The sequence below is a fragment of the Felis catus genome, chromosome C1, assembly GCF_018350175.1.
Source record: "Felis catus isolate Fca126 chromosome C1, F.catus_Fca126_mat1.0, whole genome shotgun sequence".
Classification (NCBI taxonomy): Eukaryota; Metazoa; Chordata; class Mammalia; order Carnivora; family Felidae; genus Felis; species Felis catus.
The window spans coordinates 207,375,643-207,392,480 of NC_058375.1; positions in this window are offsets into that span (position 1 = coordinate 207,375,643).

A 16,838-nucleotide genomic window follows, 5' to 3' on the forward strand; every position below is an offset into this window, starting at 1 on the left:
TGGATGCCATCGCTTGGAAGGGAAGCACAAGTTTATGGAATAAATGTAAATATATTCATCCTAGGGAGTTCTTTTCAGATTCACATTGGCTTTTGGCTCCAGTCCATAGCATGTCTGGACACAGAAGGATTTAGGGCTCTGTGCTCAGAACAGTCCTCGTTTCTTCTAGAACATGCAAAAATGTCCAACTTCTAACATTTTTATTTGACTAGAGAATATGATGAACAGCCCCCAAATCATTTCCCTGATGAATTGCCCTGCGTGTGGTTTTATCAACCATATTTTTGCATCTGTTCATTTGCCTTCTTTCAGCAAATATTTATGGGGTGCCTGCTCCGTGCTGGTTTGAGATAGGACTCTACCATGCTGTGCTGGTTTCAAGTTACTTTGGGCCGAGGTTGAGCCACAAGACGTGGGGAGGCTATAGGAGTGGTGGTTAAAAGTGGATCCTGGGGCCAGACGGCCTGGGCTCCCAACAGGCTCCAACACCTGCTGACTCCATGGTTCTAGACAACCTCGCCTGTGCCTCATTTGTAACACAGGGATAACAATTGAACTTACTGCACGGGTTGTTGTGATAATACATTTAAGGCGTATGAATTACTCATGGTGGTTCCTGGCGCATTATAAGAACCGATTAGCTGCTAGTTCTATAACTGTGCCTCAATAGTACTTCGGAAATTTATTTTGTTGGTATTTTCCATTACTCTCCCTCTTTTCCTGTTTGGGCCGTTACCATTACAAACTACTGCTTTGGGGGGAAGTTGCATCTCTGGAAGAAAGTGAGAAGGCTTTGAGGCAGAAAGAACTTAGGGTGAGTTGAACAGCCTTGCACCTTGTGAGAGGAAAGTCTTCCCTCAGTGTGGAGAAGGGTGGCCAAGATATTCTCGGAGCCTGAGGAAGGGGGACGGGCCTTGGGGTGGAGGGTGGGGACAGTACAGAGGATACGGTGCACGGCATGAGTGCACGATAGATTTAGGGAGGCTTGAGAACAGATACCACATGCTCTACAGAGACTGGAAGTAGACAAGGTCTTGGTCAGCCTCTTGGATCTTGCTGTGGCCAGAGCAGGGTAGGTGGGGTGGGGAGAGAAGAATGAATCTGTGTTCAAAGCACTAGCTTTAGAGACACAGAAAGTCTGATTTCAAGGAGCCTTCCAGACAAGCCTCCCAGGAGCAATGTGCTGGGGTCCTGCATGGCCAACAATGGAAGATGAGACACGCTCTTCCCTGCCCAACAACCCAATACCTCAGCACAAAATAGGACACCATGCAATCATGGTGGGGAGAGGAGGGAAATGAGTTGGGGGGCCTTGCAACAGTTATTATCATTATTGAAAATTTTGAGGGCAGAGACAATTACTTTAAGATTTTTTAATGTGTATTTACTTTAGAGAGGAGAGGAGGGGCAGAGGGAGAGGGAGACGCAGAACCCGAAGCAGACTCCAGGCTCCGAGCTGTCAGCACAGAGCTCAACACGGGGCTTGAACCCACAAACTCTGAGATCATGACCTGAGCCGAAGTCAGACGCTTAACCAACTGAGCCACCCAGGCACCCCGAGACCATTACTTTATATCTATAGTGTGTGGCAAGGGCCTGGTGCGTTATTAGGTGCTCAATACAATTTATATTTGATTAACAGGCACTGAATTAGATGCTAGGGCTATGCAGATAAGAGGGCATGACCCTTGCTCTCCAGGAACTCACACACACACACACACACACACACACACACACACCGTGGCAAAAGTATAACAGAAGTTCAATGAAAGCGCAGTGGAAGGAGCCCCCAGACCTGATTGCAAAGCTTCATGAAGGGGAAGATACTGGCATTAATTTACGCGAGGGCATCGCCAGCAGAAAGAGTAAGGCAAAGGCACCGGGCAGCACGGTATGTTTGAGGGGTGACCGAGCACCAGACAGAACAAACCTAGCTGACATTTTACTTACTGCCCGTGCGAAGGGAAATAACAAAGAGCATAAATGCCTCCGAGGGCTCTCCAGAGCACTTTCCTGCTCTGTTGAAACTTAAAGTCTTTTGTAAAGGCATTGACTTTTTAGGCAGTTCCCTCCTAAGACCAGGGATTTTCTCGACAAATGACTTTGGAAGCAGGAAGGAGAAATACCCCAGAAGTTTGTCCCTGGACAAATGGCCCCTCGTTCTGGCTTCACCATTTACTAGCTCTGTGATTCTGACCACCAGATGTAACCTCCTCCTGCTTCTGAAAGAGATCGTTCACCTATTACCTGAGGCTGAACAGAAAAATTGTCAGGTCTGCCTGAGATTTCATCTTGGTGGTGTTCAGAGTGGATTTGAACAGCAGATTTGAAGAGGGAACAGAGGAATAGAGTTGCTCCCAGTAGAAAGCGCCCCACTGAGTCTGACATGCTCACTCAACCGGTTAGAATAAGCCCATAAACCTCAAGCCAAGAAAAGGAGGAAGGTACTCGAAAAGCTAAAGGGAGACCAGCGAGGTTGGTGGATTAATATTTATTGAATTACTTTGTACCAGGCATTATTAGGGAGAACTGAAAAATATAGACCCGCAAGCCAGTTACAATTCTTAAGAAAATCACAAACAGTTCGTGGGAGAAAAGTCTATGGAAGAAAGTGGCGACGTAACAATGGGCTACGTTTGTACCAAAGACTCTCTGAACACTGAGAAGGTAGCACTCAGCTCCTCCGCCTGAGGGGAAGCAGGCACGGGGAGCCACGTCAAGGAAGTGGCATTTGAAATGGGGTTTGAAGACTTTTTCACAGATGTGACATAGAGAGAGAAGCAAAGAGTTTACAATCAAGCGTTAAATTATATTTTAGTAGATATTTAGCCCCAAGGTATGACAGTAATCTGATAAAACATGAGTGATTCATCATTTGGAATAAATTTCTGTATATTGTGGTTTTTTTCTTCTTTGTTTTCCCCCCACATGTTCTTCTGTATAAAATTGTTTTCTGGGGGCGCCTGGGTGGCGCAGTCGGTGAAGCGTCCGACTTCAGCCAGGTCATGATCTCGCGGTCCGTGAGTTCGAGCCCCGCGTCGGGCTCTGGGCTGATGGCTCGGAGCCTGGAGCCTGTTTCCGATTCTGTGTCTCCCTCTCTCTCTGCCCCTCCCCCGTTCATGCTCTGTCTCTCTCTGTCCCCAAAATAGATAAACGTTGAAAAAAAAATTTAAAAAAAAATAAAATAAAATTGTTTTCTGGTGTTCCGTGGGCATTTGTTCTTTGCCTTCATGAAGAATATTACTCACTGGCTTCTGTCCATATTAGGAAATCTGAATCTAGTTCTTGGTGCCAGTCGGGAGCTGGTAGTTGAATAGAATAGAAATAGCGGTAGAAACTGCTAGAAGAGGGGTGCCTCGTGGCTCAGTGGGTTAAGTGGCCAATTCTTAATTTCAGCCCAGGTCATGATCTCATTGTTGTAAGATCGAGCCCCACCCTGTTTGCGACTCTCTCTGTATCTCTCTGCCCCTTCCCCATGCTCTCTCTCTCTCTCTCTCTCTCAAAATATATAAACAAACAAAGAACCTGCTAGAAAAGTAAGGGAAAGATCAGAAGAAGTGCTTTAGGCTTGTAGTCAGGACAGAAAGTATTTCAGAGAATTCCACTCACCTCAGTGTCCTATCCTCACCACCTGTCAGGCATCTTACAGTGAGGGGGAGGAAGAACCAAGGGAGAAAAGGGGAGGAGAGAGAATTAGGCAGGTATGGTGGATGGCAGTTGGGTGGCTAGATCTTGGGCCAGCCAGTCTGGGCTCCAATCATGCCTCTGCTATTCACCAAATACCTGACCTCGGGTAGGCTACCTAACTGTTCTAACCCCTCCTCTTCTGTATAATGGTGACAATAATTGAACCTACAGCTTAGCCTTGTGGCAAGATTAAACAAATCATACACCCAAAACAAATATAATAGAACCTGGAACATGCATTGGACACAGTTCACGGTAGCCATTACCATCTGGTCACTGAGCACCCTCCCCACCCCCTTCCTGGCTGAAGGGAGTTGGGCAGGACCAGAGAATTCCCGGGGCATCACCTCCATCCCACTGGCCTCTCTAACTGCCTGGGGGAGGGATTTGTGACACAAATGGCCCAGGGTCCTGAGCTAAGTCTTCCTATCGTAGTGAACTCTCCTCTTGGACCATAGACCAATGTACTCCTGGGGTGGACAGCTGCCATATCCCTCTCCCATGGAGATGAAGGAAGGTCTGCCTGGGGCTGCAGAGGTTGAAGCCTTTAGAACAAGCAGAATAGAGTAGTGTATGCTGGATCTGGATCCTGAGGTCCTTCTGTATTCCGTAGGTTCTCAACATTTCTTTCTATTTGGAGTTCTAGCCTCATCATTCTTGCAATAAACTCCCTTGTTGCTACAGCCATTGTGAACTAGGTGGAAGTCAGACGTGAAGAGTCTTGGCTGATGCAAAGAAGCCAAGGAAGGAACCAAGAGAGATAGGAGAGGCCCCCAACGAGCTTGACTTTGGGTAGAATAGGACCGGGAAAGTGAAGCCCATGTAACGGGGAGTGAAGCAACATTCCTGAACCTCCCTTGCTGATTACCAAGGAGACCAAGAGGTTTAGGATGCTGGCTAGCTTTCCATAAAGTACTCATAAGGCTGTTCTACTTTAAGCTTTTTAAGATGACAGAGACTATTTTTAATTCTGGATTTGGAATTTCTATCCTAGGGAGTCTTTCTCTATTGCTATGTGGTCCTCGGACTCCTTGTTCTGAGGACTAAAGTTGGTCATGGTTACGATGTAGTTTTCCTGGTGAATCAAATATAGAGAACAATGATTACATGACGTCTATATTTTGGTTCCTGTTAAATCTTGATTCATTTCGTTCGTACTGTGTATCAAACGTATTACGCAAAAGCAGAGCGAACTATTAGAATAATTATCGAGAGACCTAATGTCATCCATTACATTTGAACAAAAACTAGCAAAGATGTAGTTTCAGTTCACGACCGTTGCTAACTTATTCTCCTATGTGTTCTGTCTTTTGAAACCAAGAAACTGCATGTACAATAGCAGTAAGATGTGCTTTTCTAGGACTTCAGTTTCTCTTTGCTCAGCCTTCCTTAAATCAGGAACTTTCTGGCCACCCAGAGGACAAACAATCTCAGCCCACAAGGGGCCTAATTAACCATGCCAACTTACCCATGAAGGAAACGCGTACTCGGGAGAGAGACAGGCATTATAATGCCCAGGAGTAGGTGCTGGGAAGGAGTCTGTAGAAGTTGAACTAAGCCATTAAGCCCATCTGCCCCACACAGTCAGGCAAAGTGAAATAGGCATTAGTCTGGCGTCTAAAAATACTATCAGGTTGAATTTTGACAGGGTATGGCATGGGTGACTTTCCCTAAAGTGTAATTTTTAACGTTAAAAACAGCTACCATTATAATGTCATTAGAATTACAAAAAAAATCTACTTCTGTTGTGTTGGCATCCTCTCATAAGGATGGGGACAGTTAAATTGCTTCAGGACTAAAATTAATTACTTCAGGGCTAAAAATATTAGTTTCATCCATGCAGGGAAGTAACCATGTGATGATGGGCGGGGGTTAATCTTGTTAATGACTGATTTTTTAGTCTTAAAGGTGAAAATAAGGCTAAAGTGCTGAAAATGCAGATCTGAATAAAGCAAAAGGAAGCTTTGTTACTCCTTCTGTTGCCTTAGACCCAGTCTGGGAGGATGGTAAGAGTCCCGTCTGGCTGTACCACTGCCAAGGGCAGCTACACTGGACTGGTAAGAGGAAGAGGCAGGAGGACAGTGTGGCCTGGGATTTGGACAAAGGGGATAAGGAGCAGTTGGGAGAGGCAAGAGATGGGGGGGCAGCCCCTCTATAGTGAGAGAAAGGAGATGATGTTCAGTTTGCCATATGTATTGGGTGGGACTTCCTCTGGTGTTTCTTGGAGGGACGTCTGTAAAGCCTTTATCATGTTATCTGCTTATCAGTGCTCTGTTGGGTGCCCAAACGGGTCTGGCTCTGTTTAGTACAACTTGTACTCTCTCTTTTAACGTGTATTTATTTTTGAGACAGAGAGAGACAGAGCGTGAACGGGGGAGGGTCAGAGAAAGGGGGAGACACAGAGTCCAAAACAGGCTCCAGGCTCCGAGCTGTCAGCACAGCTCGAACTCACGGACCGCAAGATCATGACGTGAGCCGCAGTCGGATGCTTAACCGACTGAGCCACCCAGGCGCCCCAGCTTTCTCTTATCTTGACCAATTGCACGGTTGAATTCCCTCTTCTTCAACTGTCATCATTATTAGCCATTTCCCAGAATACACCTGTGGACAGTGTATCAGATAGATTTTAAAACACGTGACAACCTCCTTTCAAATATCGCCTGCCCCAGTCAAGAACACCAGATACAATCTCGAACATGCCTGGTTTTACTCTAAGTGATCTTCGGAGGGTAATTAACAATATCTTCCTGGAAACCCCAGCCAAATTTCCCGCTGAGAGGTTGCCTTAAAATGACAAGAGACTGCTTTGATTGTTCAAAAAACGGAAACTTGATACATTTCATACCAAAGTGTGAGAAAGTAAATTTGCTCAGCGAAGGAAGAAGGCCAGAGAGAGCTAGAAATAAAAAGACCAAATCCGTATCCACGATAACTGTTATAAAGGCCCTGACTGCTGCTCTTCGTCTAAATTCATTTCCTTAAAAGCTCAGGACCATCTATGTTGGGGTTTGGTATTTATTTTGACTTTGTCTTTTATCCAGGTCATATATTTTAATCCCCCAGCATATCAAACATGCTAGGGAAAGACTAGAGAAGAAGAATTGTTAAATGTTATGATTTTTAAAGCTAATAGAATTATGGTATTATAGCGAAACCACTAAAGAGTTACAATGAGATTTAAAGCGTGGGCCATTGTAATGCTTTCAGACTTGCAACTGATGGGATTCAGACATCAGTAATGTGAAATATGCTGTGTAAACTGTGTTTCAGCCCATTGACCATGAGAACGACTTTGCCTGGGACAGAGAAGCTCCACTGTTTGGGAGAGGGAAAAGTAGGCCAAAGAGTGCTTGGGTGTGAGCTGTATTCCATGCCCAGCAAGTAGAAACCCCTGGCGACAAGGTGAACCTGATTGGAGGGATGTTTATCACGGGGTAACCAACGGTGTGACGACTGTGAGATAAATCACGAATTTTATCAACGAAGGAGAGTACCTGGCCTCTCCTGAGCTTAAAGGTAGATGTGCATTAGCATCACCTGGAAAAGTTAAATTGTTAAAATGCAGATTCCCAGGTGGCACCCCCTAGGGATTCCAATCCAGTCAATTTGAGGTGGCCTCAAATAATCTGCATTCCAATTAAGCCTCCCCACTCCCCTGCCCATTTCAGAGGAGTGAGGCAGGGGCTCTGAGGCTGCACTTCAAGAGACACTGAGGGATACCTGGGTGGCCCAGTCTGTTGAGCCTCAACTTCAGCTCCGGTCATGATCTCAGGGGTTGGTGAGTTCGAGCCCCACATGGGCTCAGTGTCAGCCTGGAGCCTGCATCGGATCCTCTGTCCCTCTCTCTGCCCCTCCCTTGCTTATGCTCCCTCTCTCTCTCCCTCTCTCTCTCTCTCTCTCTCTCTCTCGAAAATAAACAAAACATCAAAAAAGAGAGAAAGACAGAGAGAGAGAGACCGAATTCTTTTGTAAAGGCCATACAATGGGACTGATGTCCAGATTATTCATATAAAAATAGATTATTTTATGATTAAGATAATCCCATTGGCCATTCTAACTATTTAGCTCCTCCACACTTGATCAGAGGATGACAGAATGGAAAGAAAAGGTGGAGTAAAGGAGACGGGCTGTGACACAGGCCCTCAAAACACTGTATTAATGGCTCTTAAATACGTGAGGGACTCTGACATGCAGCTAACTGTTTGATTTTCCAGAGCAGATGTTTTTTCTTCTACTTCTCTTTCTAGTGCCAAAAGAGGTCCCTGGGATCCTTCTCCTCACAAGCCTCGCCTTCTAAGAAAATCTCTTCTCAATTCCCTGCCACCACTATCTGCCTCATTCTTTTTTCCTGTTCGGCACTAAGAATGGGGTGTATCCTTGCTTCGAAGCACCAACTTTCCGGTCTCTTTAATATGTGTCATTTCCCTTCAAGTAAGGGCTGACTTCCTAACCTCCTCCTCTGAGTTGTCATTTTCACAAAACACCCCAGCACTGCCTTCTTACAACATTACTCAGAACAATATTCTATTGACACCAAAGGATGTTCTGAATTTCTCTGTGAGCTTTAAATTCACAGAGGATGAATTCAATACTAATTTGTGGCTTATCGCACCGAACGCAGGAAACAGGGACAGTGGTGAAGTGGCTCGGAGCTTCTATGATCAATGACCTGTTCGTGACTTAAATGCATTTCTTTTTTTTTTAAATTTTTTTATATTTATTTATTTTTGAGAGACAGAGAGAGACGGAGCACAAGTCGGGGAGGGGCAGAGAGAGAAGGAGACACAGAATCCAAAGTGGGCTCCAGGCTCTGAGCTGTCAGCGCAGAGCCGGACGCGGAGCTCGAACTCACAGACCGCGAGATCACGACCTGAGCCGAAGTCGGACGCTTAACCGACTGAGCCACCCAGACGCCGCTTAAATGCATTTCTTAGTCTAAAAGGGCAAAAGGACCTGGAGCCCCTTCTGAAATGATGGGCATTGAATCCTCTTGGGCAATCTGGCCCAGAACACGTTCTTATCTATTTCTATGAAAATGAGTTGAAGAATCTCTTGTTTATTGTGAAAACAACTGACTGGGGCCACTGAGTTCCCGTTGACCAACCACTCTGGAGCTAAGTAAGCTGACCAAGGGTGTCCTAGAGGCCAGTGACCCAGCCAGGCCTTAAATCCCAAAGTCCCTGGTGGCTTATACACCGATTCATAACACCTTCTCGTCTGGGAAATCACACACACACACACACACACACACACACACACACACACACAGATGTCTTCAGTGCATCTTTGAACTATAAGAAGATGATTTCCATTAAGTGCTTACAATATTGCCCATCTCACCACTGAGAAAATCCCATCTTCGACCCATTCGGAGGGAAGCTTTTACTTCAAGCAAATTATTGAGTTAGCTCGTTTCCAACATAATGGGACACATCAGCAAATAAAAACCAATGATGAGAGCAAGAATGCAAAAGCCATATTTTAAGAGAGTAGTTTCAGGATGCTGCAATTTACATAGAAATCAGACAAAAATGAGAAAATATCCAAGTTCAGCCATCCCCTTAAAAACTCTATAATACTTCTTAACTCTTGGGTCTCCCTAATATCGATTTTATTTTGATGTTAAGAAACTGAAGTTTTAAAAGTGGTATGTATGTACATTTCACCCTCTATGTAAACTATGGCTTTGGGGACAGTCTTCCTGAGTTCCAATCTTGGCTATATACTAGTGACTATGCGATCTTAGGTAAGTGACTCTCTCTGTGTCTCACGTTCTTTCCTTTATAAAGTACCTACTTTCCAGAAGTGTTTTGAGGAATAAACGAGCTAAATTATATAAAATTCCTGGTACCTAATAACCACCCAATAGTGAACCCAGGTTATCACATGCTAATGTGGGAATGAGGTACACAGGAAGACAGAAGCTTTACCTTCTTGGGACTTCAAATCAAATAGAAGACGCATTGAGTGTTACGTAGTCACTCAATAATTCTTTCTTAGAATCGTCATTTGTGCTGTGAAAGAGAAATGCCTTACAGAGTGTTGTGAGTGTGGTCGATGAAGGGACTGGCCCCACTGGGGACAAGGGAGATGTCCCCATTGACGCGATTTTAGACTGAGGCTTGAGGAAAAGAAAGATTTCCCTAAGGAGAGGATCAGCGTAAGGTGAAGGGTTTAGGTACATGGAGAAAGCAGTAATGTGTGACAGCAGGAGAGAGACATGGTCGTGCTGAAGGACCACCCTGTGCCCGCAGGATGCATCTTGTCTTGGGGATGAACCCTGTCCAGTTAAAAGAGGAAGTTTTGTCTTCCAGCCCAGGATCAGGACGGGGGCAAAATCCTACAGCAAAAGAAGCTCCAATCTGAGTGCAGAGGAGAAATATAAATAGGGAAGGGTCAGTAAGGTCTTTGGGAGGACATTCGTCTTCACTCAGAAAAATGTCTCTCTGAGGTTTTTGTTTGTTCTTTGTTTTTGTTTTTGCTTGTTTTTTTGGTTTGTCTGTTTTGTATATTCATAGAGACAGCTACGAAATGTAATCCAGATGTTCGTCCTTCCCAACTCTGAAGATCTGAAGCTGATCTTTGTCTCTTACGCAGGAGCAGAGAAGACAATGGTGTCCACTCACCGCAGACTCTGGAAGTCTTCAAAAATAGACCCAAGGAGTCAAAAACTATTTGCCTCCTGAGGGAGGGCAGGGTTCCCAGGAAAATGAGGAGGCAGAGATCTCAGGAAGAGAGAAGGGTAAAAGCAAAGAAGCAGATGAAGAGGTAACAAGAACAGTGATAGAACTTGTGTGGAGGCTAAACCCCGAAGGTCTGGGCAGGGTGTGACCTTGCTTTTTTGATTGGACAATGGGAGTGAGGAGCCTGGAGTAGAAAAGTAAGTCAGAATTCTCACTATTATATCTTTCCCTTGTGTCAGCCATATTTGGATTTATTACCAAAGTCCTTGTGTGATGAATGGCGTTGGCCTTTCCAGGTTCTTGCTTCTAGAGCAGAGGCCGAGGGGATCTCCAGAATAGAGAAGAGAATAGTCATTGGCAATACAAGAAACACTTTTGTCATGAGCTATATTATGGGCACAGGGTCCATCTGTAGACAGTACTTGGCTGGAAGAGCCATATGTCTACATCCCAAATGTCCCAAATGGGAATGTGCTTTACAGGGTTCTACATGGTCATCACTCCACTCCACCCTCTTGGCCACCCTCCACCCTTCAAAGTCACCATGTTCTGTCAGCAGGACCTTTGCATATACTGTTTGCTCTGGCTGGAATACTACTCCCTCCACCTATCATCTAGTTACCTCCTATTCAGATTTTCTAAAAACTTACTCCAAGCAGACTCACCTGACCTCCCTAACTGGTCAATCCCCTTCTATGGATGAGCAGTGAGCACCTTTCTGACAGTCTCACAATTACACTTTCATATTGTTCGTGGGATTGTTTGGTTACTATCCCTTTCCTCCAAAGGACTCTAAGTTCTATGAGGGCAGGAATCACATTTGCTCTTTATGCAAACTGTATCTTCCACAGCATAGCACACGAAATTAGTCCCGATTTCAGTAAACACTTACCTAATGGATGAGAAGAGTGGCCTTCACTGGCCGGTGTTGTGAGGGTGTGTGTGTGTGTGTGTGTGCGCACATGTGTGCATGTGAGGGTGCAGCTGGCCGAGGCCCTGGCCAAGGGGGTAGGTACCATCATTTTGGTTGGCCTCCCGTGGCTGTGGGGGTGCTGGTAGTGATGGGAGCCGGGCTTCCAAAACTCCAATATCCCTTTAAGTGATTTACTCATTCCTTAAAAAAAAAAAAAACTATTTGAGGCTATTTTAGCAGTTGAATATCGTGGTTTGGCTGTGGTTCAGTAATTTCCCTGAAAGACAAGGGCTGTGGGCCGTTTCCCTGAGAAGACGCAACCCCATCCGTGTTGGATAAGAGCACATTGTCCCTTCACAAGGGGCCTTCAGAGCTCCGGTTCTTGGGACAGAGCCCAGGAGATACAACAGCTGCAGACTTGGTGCTCCCAGGGTGCCAAAGGTCAAAGGTCAAGGGTCTCTTTTTGCTGAAGGATACCCCCCTCCATGAAGTCTAGCCAAATAATTGTCCCCTTCCCACCCCCTAACCCCAACTTCCTGCCCAGGCTGTGGGTCCTGCTTGTTTCTGAGGTTGCACGGGGTATGATTTACGGCATAAATGCACATGAGCTTTGAGCTCTCTGGTCTGTGAGGGTGACCTGGGAGAGGGGCTCTCCCGGCTCCGTGACCAGTGAATTTTGTGCTTCTTTCAGTATGTGCTATTGAGCCTCCAAAGGGCCAATTGTCTTGGAGAAACAATCTGTTCTTCTACTAGGAACCTGAGTCCCCTACAAGCAGGACCCTTGTCATTTCCAGGCCTCTGTGTTGAGTCACCACCCAAATACGACACCAACACCAGGTGTGTACAGAGTTGCTGGCGGGACCCCATCCTTCATTGGGTCCCCTTGGGCTTTTCAGTCCAAATAACTGGATTCCAAGGTGGTGCACGATATTCATGAAGAACAAATTCACTCCCAGGGAAAAAAAAAAAATGAGTCCTAGCGGTCTGAATTATCAACTAGGCAGCAGGGCCTCCAGACAAGAGCCAACATTGAAAGCAAATGTGGCACATGATACGGAGAGGTGTAGCCTCCAGGAAAAGCCATTTTCTCTGGCCTCCAGAAAGTCATGGCAGAGAGCCATAGATTCTGACACGAATACCAGTTTTCCCGTTGGCACTCTGGGGGTCATCTGTCAAAAGACAGTGGGTCAGATGAATTCTTTATGAAAAACAAAGTAGATGAAATGAGACACACATACATACTAAGCCACCATGTTGCAGAGCTCTCCATTCATGCAAAGAGAAGACATTTCATTCATTCATTCATTCACTCACCCATTCCCTTATTCAACAATAATTCACTGAGTGACCGGAATTGTGGGAAGCACTATGGCAGGCACATGATACATTAGGCAGGGCTTTTCCATCTCTCCACACTTGCTTTTCCCAGTCATTTCAGATTCGTTCACATTACTGGGGGGTTCAAGATTAAAACTGACAACTTTCCTAATTTTTTCTGAGAAGAGCCAAGATTCATGAAAGAAGAGAGTAATGAAAGAGAAACCTTAAATTATTTGATACGAAACTTTTTTAAGAGATTGGATTGATCCGTGTTCCAGCTTTTACTGTTTTGTGATCATTTACCCCCAAAGCTTAATGACTTAAAACAACAACCACTTTATTATACCTCACAATTTTATCAAGCAGGACTCACACAAGGCTTACTAGGGCCCAACTCCTGTGTGGATGAGGGCCATTAGATGGGCAAATGGGCAGGTCTGGAAACATCAAGGTAGAAATCCCATCCATGTCTGGTGCCTTGATTAAGATGGGGCTGCACTTAGCTGGGGATCTGGGCGGGGCGGGGGGGGGGGGTGCACTGCACTTAGCTGAAACAGTCATCGCAGGGCCCAAACTTCCCCTTTCCAGCATGGCAGTCTGAAGTAATTGGACTTCTCCCATAGTAGCTCAGCATTCCCAGAATGTTACAAGACACCCAAGGCAGATCTCTTGGTGCAAGGCTTCTTTTAAGCTAGGCTTAAAGTCCCAGAATACCTCTTCTGCCATATTTTATTGTTCAGACCATTTGCTAAAGCCAGCCCAGGTTCAAGGAGAGGGAGGAAGTAGATTCAACGTCTCAATGGGCAAATTGCATGAGCCACGCGAAGGAATGTCCTTGATGGCAGCCATCTTGGAGGCAAACCACTGTGGTCACCACGGGAATTTAAATGTTAGAGGGTTTGAGATCTGGCAATTAATAATTCCACATTTCTCTATGATCTTTGATTTTTCCTTCCCTTCCTGTAAACTGGCTCCTGGAGAAGTTAGGCAAAATGCCTTAATTTTATGAGTGATTTTTGAATCGGATTTGAAAGTACTTAGGTAAGCTTCAAGTTGACCGATAAAGACCTAGGACAAATAAGAGAAGTGCAGAAGACACATAATACATTAGGTTTCCTAACTGCTGCATGGACTGGCCCATGGATTCCTTCCAGTCTGAAACCTCTGGTAAAGGGATTGCACTCCCATCTAGATGCCCATCACTCTGTCTTTGTACCTCTAGCGTGTTCATCAGATGCCTGAGGGTATGTGCCTCTTACCCATCACTAGACTCGAAAGAACCCGCAGGTTTCATTCTTCTGTTTCACCCACAAAGCGCTAAGAGGTTTTCAATCACTATTTGCTAAATGAACACACTGTGGTAGGGTTTTCGGGAATGCTGGAAGTAGCACAAAAAGAAGGGTGCTGTCAACTCCTGGTATTAGAAGGAGGTAATTCTATTATCTCTAAGAGCTAATGTTCAGCAGCTCTTGGATGCTTTCTAATGGGCAATAAAAGTGAAAACATCCATGGGGGGTTTGGTTTCTGGCCCGTGTCTTGGTAAATTAAATAACTCCGCTTCATGGCGGGAGACGGGAAGGGTTTGTGCTGTTAGCTTCCACAAGGAACAAACCTCGATCTCTTTGCGCACAAGCCACTCTTGGCCCCCGGTGTGGCTTTCCTAGACAGCGTTGGCACAATGTAGGAATTCTGCGTGACGCAGGATCGGGGGGAGGGTGGCTGGTGGCCAAGGAAAATTAATGATTCCCCCGATGACAAGTTTAATTAGTATGAAAATGGGAGAACACTAGGGGCAAAAAAACAGAGGTTTCCTTATTTATATCCTACTGGAGAATCCATTTCAAGATCATAAAAAAGTAAGACATGAATTGCAGACCCAGAAAAGATAAGGGCTGCTTGGTTTTCCATAAAGTGTGGATACCACTTAGGCAAGAGTCTACTTATATTATGCCTTCTGCTTCCAACTATAATCTTTCATTTCTCTTCTGTTATCAGAGAAGTATTTTAAAGATAATGGCTTCAGAACCCTCTACAAGGAACCACAAAATATTCTTATGACTGTATAATAACTGTAATATAATAGAGTAATATATTATATCTATTATATAGTTATATTATAGTAACCATAATATAATATAATATTCTTATGACTATATAATAACTATATAATGTATAAAAATATAATTATATAATAACAAATGCTCCTGTCTTTTGTTTCTCACTTTTTACTCCCTCGGCTGAAATCCTGGCTCAATCTCTCACTTGCTGTGTGTCCTTAGGCAAGTCACCCAGTGGCTCTGTTCCCCAATTTTCTCAATGTTAAAATGTAGTTAATATAATAGATAACCATACAGGAGCCTTGAAGATTATATGAGCTAACATATGCTTAGGACAATGCCTGGCACATAGTGGGTGCTCAAAATGTATACTCTGAGGTTAACAAGCATTTTGCCTACATTTTTTCTTTGGACCCTCAAAACGTGCTAAACAGCATTAGGAAAATATTAGGATTTAAAGGCCAATACGCTAAAGTCAGAGTAGGTAGGACTGAACTCGAGATCCCCCGCTTACTAGCTGTACAACCTTAGCAAGTTACTAAACCCGTCTGGGCCTTGGTTTCTTTATCTACAACATGGGGATAATGGCCACACTTATTATTCTTGTTTTTTAGAGAAGGAGAAAGAGAGCAGGTGAGAATGCGGAGAGGAGCAGAGGGAGAGAGAGAGAGAGAGAGAGAGAGAGAGAATCTTCAGCAGGCTCCATACTCAGTGTGACGCCCGGCACAGGGCTCGATCCCATGACCTGAGCTGAATCGCGAGTTGGTCGTGTAACGGACTGAGCCACCCAGGCGCCCCTCCTAATAAATTTTCAAACAAGGAGCCCTGCATTTTCCTTCTGCCCGGAGTTCTGCAAATTATGTAACTAGTCCTGCCCCCACATTATGGAATTAATTCAAGAGCCCAGCCACCCATAGGCCACTATTATGCCAACTCATGGGTTGTCTGCCTTGACTTCGGGACATCCTTAAAGTCTGAGCTTTTGTAACGGACGTTACAAACATCTTCCTATATATTGAGCATGTCCCTATGGTCAGAGTAACGGAGCAGGGGGTCAGCTGAGTTCTATTCCAGTCCCGTGCTTCTCCTCACATCCATGGGTGTGACAGGGGATGGCATTATCACAAGGTGATGGCAAATCTCTGTGTACTTGTCACGTTGTTCTAAAGAGGTACAGTGTTTCAGATACACCTTCACGATTACTTGTACTATTATGGAGAAGTCATTGCGTTAATAAGAAAGAAATGCATAAAAGTATTACTGAAGATGTAATAGCTCCTTGTCATAATATAGTTTCTCAATGAATGACTATGAAACACCCTAAAATATTATTAGGCATAAAATTGAGATTTTTCAAAAAAATTTTTTAAGATCTTGACTTATTTTTTAGAGACAGAGTGTGTGTGAGTGGGGTAGGAGCAGAGAGAGAGGGAGACACAGAATCCGAAGCAGGCTCCGGGCTCTGAACTGTCAGCACAGAGCCCGGCGCGGAGCTCAAACTCATGAACCATGAGATCATGCCGGGAGCTGAAAGCTGATGCTTAACCGACTGAGCCCCCCAGGTGCCCCTGGAAATTGAGGTTTTGATGGTAATAGAGGCCCGCAGACTTGAAACGATGGGGAAACTGGTACTAGGTTTTCAGTTCCTGAACGGCCAGGTCCATTTCAATTCACATTTGAGCCTTCTGGTTCCTTGATCAGAACCTTGTGCACAGCAAATGCACAACAAACATGTGTCCCGGGAATGGCGTGTGTTTGCTGGTTTGATCGCACTTCTGCCTTAGTGTATGGAAGGTGAGAAATGCATTCAGTCAACAGAAATGAAAAGGGACGGTGAATTCAGAGGAGATGTTGGGAAATGCGAGAGATTAAGAAGGGGAAACCATGGAATGTTTACATTCTTGGACACATAAGAAAGGGTGAGCAGGAGCTCAGCTCTAGTAGAAAGAGGTCAGCCTGACACCACACCCAGGGCTCCAGAAGGACACCAGAGTTATATTCCTGTTGTTCCTCTGCTCAGAATGTTCCAGAGCCTTCCCAGCCTACAAAGTCCTACATAATCTGACTCCCAAATCCCCTCCAGCCTATTGACTTCCTCCTCTCTCCACTTTGTCTGTTCCATGCACACAGTTTTTCAAGCTGCTCCCGGAACGTGCCTCGCACATCCCTGCCTATTTG